Source organism: Periophthalmus magnuspinnatus, chromosome 1, assembly GCF_009829125.3.
Source record: "Periophthalmus magnuspinnatus isolate fPerMag1 chromosome 1, fPerMag1.2.pri, whole genome shotgun sequence".
Taxonomy (NCBI): domain Eukaryota; kingdom Metazoa; phylum Chordata; class Actinopteri; order Gobiiformes; family Gobiidae; genus Periophthalmus; species Periophthalmus magnuspinnatus.
In genome coordinates this window covers 6,629,731-6,636,956 of record NC_047126.1, presented here as the reverse complement: position 1 = coordinate 6,636,956, position 7,226 = coordinate 6,629,731, and positions in this window count along the sequence as shown.

Below are 7,226 nucleotides of genomic sequence, written 5' to 3'. Positions count from 1 at the left end.
ACTCAAGTGGGACTAAACCAGGATCTAAACTTGGACTAGAACAAGACTAAACCAAATGAACATTGGGACTCGAGGTTATTATTAGTGTGGTGCAGTTTCCTTGAGTGAGTTCCCCTGTTTACAGTTAGACAAACTACTTTAATTTGGACATTTGTACCAAACATAGCAACCCACACATGAGCAAATGTGGTGGGAAAAAGAAGAGGCAGAAGTGCAGTTTTTAACCATGCACAACAAGTCAAATCCTCCAGCTGAAGTAGTTCTGACCAAGACTCAAGATCTGGAGATGGGTCCCGCTGCTCTTGGCAGGTTTAACCCAGAGACACTGAAGGATGGGTCAAATGTACAGTAGGTTTAATGTAGATATGTTGAAGGATGGGTCAAATGTACAGTAGGTTTAATCCACAATATCAGTATGATTAGAACAAGAAAAAGTTACTACTATATATAACAAAAGTACATATTTATTTGCCAAGTACCTGAGTGACGGGGTAGTTGTAATGGATATAGTAGCTATAGTTGGCAGGGCAAGGCCAGTTTATTTGTATTGCACAATTGGTACACAAAGTAATTCAAAGTGCTTTACAGAATAAGAAAGGCATTAAAATCGCAATACAACAAATCAAACATAAATGATCATCATAAAATTAACTTTAAAAGAGACAAGTGTAGAATAAAAACCTATCAGTCGTATAAACAGCTAAACAGAACAGTTTGAGCCTAGTAGAGTCTGTCTCACATCTTTCAGGTTTTAGCTGCATAAAACTGAAACACTGATTCCCCATTTTTAGTCCTGACTCTGGGCACCAGCAGGAGGCCAGGACTAAACCAGAACTAAACTACACCAGTACAACACCAGGACTAAACCAGGACTACATCAGGACTAAAGCAGGAGGCCTGTCCCTGGGGTCCTCAAATTGCGAGATGGTTCATGTGGCACCAACATGTGGGAGATGTTCTTTGGTGCTGGTCCATGGAGAGACTTGTTCACAATCAGAGCTGCTTTAAAGTCTATTCTCTGACCAAGGAGCCAGAGACCTGAGCACAGGACTTATGTGTTCAGCGTTCTACATTTACTGCAGAGAGGCCAGTGAGTTTAGCTGTGGAGCTGCATCCACACGTTGATCTGTTGGATGCAGTGACAGAGTGAATCCACTGGTCCATATTCACCTGCTGCCCTCTGACACTCCTTTTTCTGTGCCCTGACTGAATCATCATTCCTCCATGGCACTCTCTGCTTATCTTTAACCATTTTAACTTTCATCAGGGCAATGGTGTCCAGAACATTCAAAACACTCAAAATCAAAGAGTTCAACAAATCATCAACATTAGAACATGAGGCATTTTCAAAGTCTATCACTTCCATGAACAGAGCACCTTCAAACTGCAGAATCAGGGAATAACAGACAGGACAAAGAAGACACAAAAATGATCAGACAGAGCAACATCCACCACACTGACATTCTGACATTTGAAATATTTACTCCTTTTGTAATGAGCAGGTCCAGAGTGTGTCTTCTGTTGTGGGTGGGCTCGTTGACATGCTGAGCCAGACCAAAAGTTTCAAGGACAGAACTGAGCTCTTTAGTGTTTTTGTCAGACACATTATCCACATGTACATCAAAATCACCTGTAATGACTAAACCATCAAAGTCTGTGCATACGACTGAAAGTATCTCAGTAAAATCATCATTAAAACTCAGACAGTGCTGGGGAGGTTTGTATATGACTAAGTAGAGTATAGAGGGTGACTGTTTTAACTCTATTTTAAAGGAAAGATTCTCAAAAGATGAAAACACCCTAAATGACAAGTAACTGTGAGGAAGTAAATTATCTCTAAAAACACACACACACCTCCACCCTTTTTGTTTGCTCGGGTTTCAGATTAAAGCCAACTTGAGTGGAGTTGATTCCACCTGTGTGTTTGTCGAGCCATGTTTCGGTTAAAAACATAAAGTCAAGATTAAAAGAAGAAATAAAACCATTAATTAAAAATGACTTGTTACATAAAGATCTGGCATTGAGCACAACAAGTTTCAGATTAGTTAGTAGTAGTAGTAGTACTGACTGTTTTGTTTTTTTAATTGTTTGTTGTTTTGTATATAGAATTTTTGTTATTGTTGTTTTTACTTGTGTTTTTATTTATGCACTTATGAAAAGCACTTTGGTTCAGTTTTTGCTGTTGTAGAGTGCTACACAGTGCTATTGATAGTAGTAGTAGTAATAGTAGTAGTGGTAGTAATATTCTATAACAGCAGCACAGTTTGTTGAGCTGGGACCAGAAGACTAGAGACGCCTTGTAGAGTGGACACAGATGACATGTTACTCATACTCACACTGGGGCTGAGACAGGATCATGTGCCACAGGATGAGACAAGACATGAGACAAAAAATACATAAATGAATCAATAGATATGAGTTTCATGTACTTATCTTTTCTTAAACGGCCCATATTACACTTCCTGTTCTATGTTATAAATGTTTCCTCATCACAAACAGACCTGGAGTTGTGTTTTGTTTCATTCACACATGTTTAACACACAAACCCTGCACATTTAGGATGGCTTCTTCTCGCAAATGGAAAACACTCTGTTCCACTTTGTGATGTCATGTGGTGATACAGGAGGTGCTTCACTTTGTTTTAAACTCCAAAGACCTTCACTAGAATCATTTCGGTGATTTCAGACCTGGAACTGCCGGTCTCTGCTGAACTAAAGGTAAAATGTAGCTGTTAACCTGAAAACGTTATGACATCACAAGGTGGAACAGAGCATTTTGAGCTTTGGAGATGTAAACAGACTAATAATAAATAGTTACTAAAACGTGTGAATGAAACAAAACACAACTCCAGGTCTGTTTTTATGAATTAATGTGGTCAATTTGTCGGAGTAGTGTCTGATCATTGCAGTTTAGTGTGATGTGAAACATACTGTGGCAGATTGGTGGCAGTTTAAAGGTGCACTATGTAACTTTTCTGCAGGATCTGCCGCCTTTCTTGGCTCCATTGAGATATTATCGCTTTCCCCAGGATATTCCACAGTATGGCATTAAACTTGAACTCCATAGAGACAAGTTAGATCTGGAGAGCCTGCACATGGTAAGAATGCATATTTTTATTTTCAGTGTATTTTTAAGCAATACAATAAATGTAATTAACTGCTTGATAAATAGGTTTAAAGTCATACTGTGGAACATTCCAAACAATAACATATTTAGATCACCGTGTTACCTTTTATTGTTTTGAAAATGCTATATTCACCCCAGCGTTACAATGTTAACATGTTTTATAAGCTTCACTTTAGTTTTTTTTTTTTACTCTGAGCCCCCCCCCCCCCCTTTCTTTGCTCTCTGTGCTAAATCACTCCCCGTTCAGAGCGCTATCACAACACAATCAACGTACATCCTGCTAATGAGACTACTGCACATCACATCAGGTTTGTGAAACTGTAGTGCATTGTTTTGTGTCATGTTTTTGTACATTTACGAAGAATTGTCGTGTGGGAGCGTAGGTGACGTCGGCTTGTGGGCGGAGCATTGGACAGATTCAGGAGAGATCGCTAGATTACTCAAACATGCATGGATGACATATAAAACCTCTTCGGGCATTTTTTTTTATGAGGAAACAATATTATAACGTGGTAGAAAGCTGCAAAAAACTCATAAGCCTCTTTGAAATCAAGTTTTTCTCGCTTCAAAACGGTGTCTCCACTTCCCTTCTCAGTTAAACACTATAGAGACTAGAAGAATTTTGTTTTGACAGACACACACATGCATATTGGGTTTTCATACTTTGTGAGGACATTACATTGACGTCCATTCATTTCCTGGAGACTGATCCTAACCTAAACCATAGTCACTACTTGCCTAACCTTAACTTCACCTCAATTTTAACTTTATTTGAACTTTAAACAAAGCTGTTGATCTAATAATAATAAACGATCAGATCAACATGTAAGCGATGACGTGAGTGTATACAGATTTTATTCCCCACGCTGTGATAAATACCCTCCCACACACTCCTCTCTGACCCTCACACACACACACACACACACACACACACACACACTGCTCCAGGGGTCAGCAGACAGGAAGGGCCCCGCTCTGCTGCTCTACACAGGCCCCGGTCATGTGTGCTCATCTGGAAACAGTTAACGCAGCCAATCACAGCAGCCTACGTCCACTTTTCAACCAATCACAGCAAACTAGGCTCATTTTTGTCCAATCGCAGCGGCTTAAATCCACTCTCCTCTGTGTAATTTCTGCTCCCTGCTTGTCTTCATGGAGATGTCATTGGAAAGTTTCCGATTATGGCATTAAACCTGGTTGTGTCATGTTATGGAGTTAGATAAGTGTAACACCATTTTGTCAAACATTCCCGGCAAAGCGATCACATCTTCGTGGAAACATGAGATCATGAGACATAATGTTGTTCTCTCATCAAAAACATGTGTGAAAAGGTCTGAGTAATCTAGCGATCTCTCCCGGGCACTATTCAAACCCTCCTCATGGTTATGGTTAGCTGTACAATCCTATCCAACGCTCAGCCCACAAGTCTACGTCACCCATGTCCATGTTTTGCATAAATGCGATGTGCAGTAGTTTGATAACACTTTGAAGGGGGAGTGAGAGAGAGAGGGGGCGACTCAAACAACATTTTAATATGTTGCTTTCAGTGAATATACATTTTTCATAGCAATAAAAGGTAACATGGTGATCAATATATGTGTTAGTTATGTATTAGCAGTTAATACCCCATAGAAAAAAAAAAATCCCCTCTTTAAAGCAAAACTATTGTGCTTGTGTCTGCTCTATAGTCATAATCTCTGACACTGCGGATCGTTATGTTATAATTTGCACACTTTAAATCGCAATGTTCATCTAAAACACCTTAATAATAGAAACAAGTCCGCCGACTTCCATCTTAGAAAACTGCAGTGCCCAATGGAAGCTGAGGTCGCTGTTAATGTCATCACAACAAAGAGCCGTGTAGCTGTCGGCCGCTCCTCTGGATAGCTGCACTTCACACTAGGAGGCAGGGGATTTTTTTTCATCCACACCAAAATGACTATGCAATGCTGCCGAGTCCTACATGTATCACTGATTAAGAAAGTAAAACTGGAGAAACAAAGTAAGTCGAGAGCAGTGACGGTGAAACTGGGAAAAATAAGTGATTAAAGATTGCTCAAACATGCGCGAATCACTCCAAATACAACTTCTACTGAGTAAATATAATATAAATATAACAACTATTACATGGTTAAAAGCTCCGAAAAGCCCATTTTGCAGAATAGATCTGCTTTAAAGATAATTTTTTAATGTTCAAATACATTTTCAATTTTCCCAGTAGCCCTGGTCAGCGCTCACACTATCAGGCTCCTGTACCCCCTGTTTGGGAAACACAGTATACGCTCCATGTCTGGTAGAACATTTGTTATGACCAAAACAAAGCACGTGACCTTTGACCTCATCGATGCAGTCAAACACACAGATGGAACTCTCATATTTATACATATCAAAACCACTTTTCCTCCAACACAGTTCATACTAAAAAATGCAAAAAATGCAAAAAAAAAAAAATAATAATAAAAATTAAATAAATAAATAATAATAAAATAAATAAAACCCAAATAACAATAATAAAATACAAATAAGAAAATAAGAAATAAATAAAATAAATAAATAAATAATGTAAAATGTAAGATGTCTATAATTGTCTAAAATTCCAAATGTTTATAAAGAAGCCATTTTGAAGACCTTTGAACAGAGTGTGAGAACCAAGAGAGAGCTGGGTGTGTCTGGACTAGACCTGTTCACAGGCACAGACACAGAGCCACAAAGGGGCATGTCTAGTGTCAGGTAACACGCCAAACACATGCTCACACACATTTATACCACACATATGCACACGCACAGACATACACATGTGTTGTGGAGACGTCACATTAGCTTCCATTTACTTCCTGGAGACTGACCCTGACCTTGATGAATCACTACTTGTTTAACCTAATCCCTAATGTTAACCTAAACACTAAACTTATCCTATTTTAACCCACATCACACACACACACATTGTTTTGATCAAGATTAGTCCTAGATTAATCCTTGTGTATGCCTGGTTTAGTCCTACCTTAGCCCTGATTAAGTCCTATTGACTATAGTCCTGGTTTAGTCCTAGTTCAGTCTTTGTGTTGGTCTGGTTTATCCCTAGCGTAGTCCTGCTTAAATCCCGTTGGCTATAGTCCTAGTTTAATCGTGGTTTAGTTCTAGGTTAGTCCTTGAATAGGCCTGGTTTATGTTTAGTCCCTTGTTACTTAGCTCCTTTACAATATGCACTTAAGCATGTTGGACTCTCCCTTTTCAACCAAACAGCAGCACGGATCAGCTCTATTGTTTAACCTGTTTATAACTGACATCTCACATCTGTCACACCACTCACCTACTCACAGACACTTTCATACAACAGTGTACTTAGACAGTGGGAGTCAAAGGTCAGGAGATCCCATCTGACTACTACTGTTTAAGCCAGGAGTCGGATTCGAACCACCGACCAACCTTCAGATCAGGAAACGAGCTAGGCAAGGTGGATGAAGTGTCGTGCCCAAGGACGCGATGATTTTTCCACCTGGTATTCATAGCGATCTCCCACCCAATTACTGACAAAGCCCAAACCCGCTTAGCTTCTGAGATCTGACCAGAAGGTAGAGTGGGTGTATCCCTCTGCATCTGCTCCATCCTTCAGCGTCTCTGGACCCTAACCCAGATCTGAGCCAAGATGCATCAAAAAAGGGGCGTATTACACAAAATGTACTTGTTTTTAAACTTTCTACCAAGTTATAAAGCTGTTCCCTCATCAAAAACATGCCTGGAGAGGTTTTAAATGTCATCCACGCATGTTTGAGTAATCTAGCGATCTCTTCCGGCCCCTGTTCAAACGTTTTTTTACAGTTAGCAGTACAAGCCTGTGTAAGCCTACGTTACCCATGCTCCCACACTGCAATTATACAAACCAATACACTACAACTTCACAAACTTGATGCGATGTGCAGTAGTTTCATTAGCGGGATGCAGCTGATTGTGTTGCGATAGCGCTCTGAAGGTGGAGTGACTTAGTGAGGAGAGCAAAGTGAAGGGGGACTCAGAGCAACAAAAACAAAACTGAAACTAATATAGCATTTTCAAAACAATAAAAGGAAACATAATGATCTAAATATGTTATGTGTTAATAC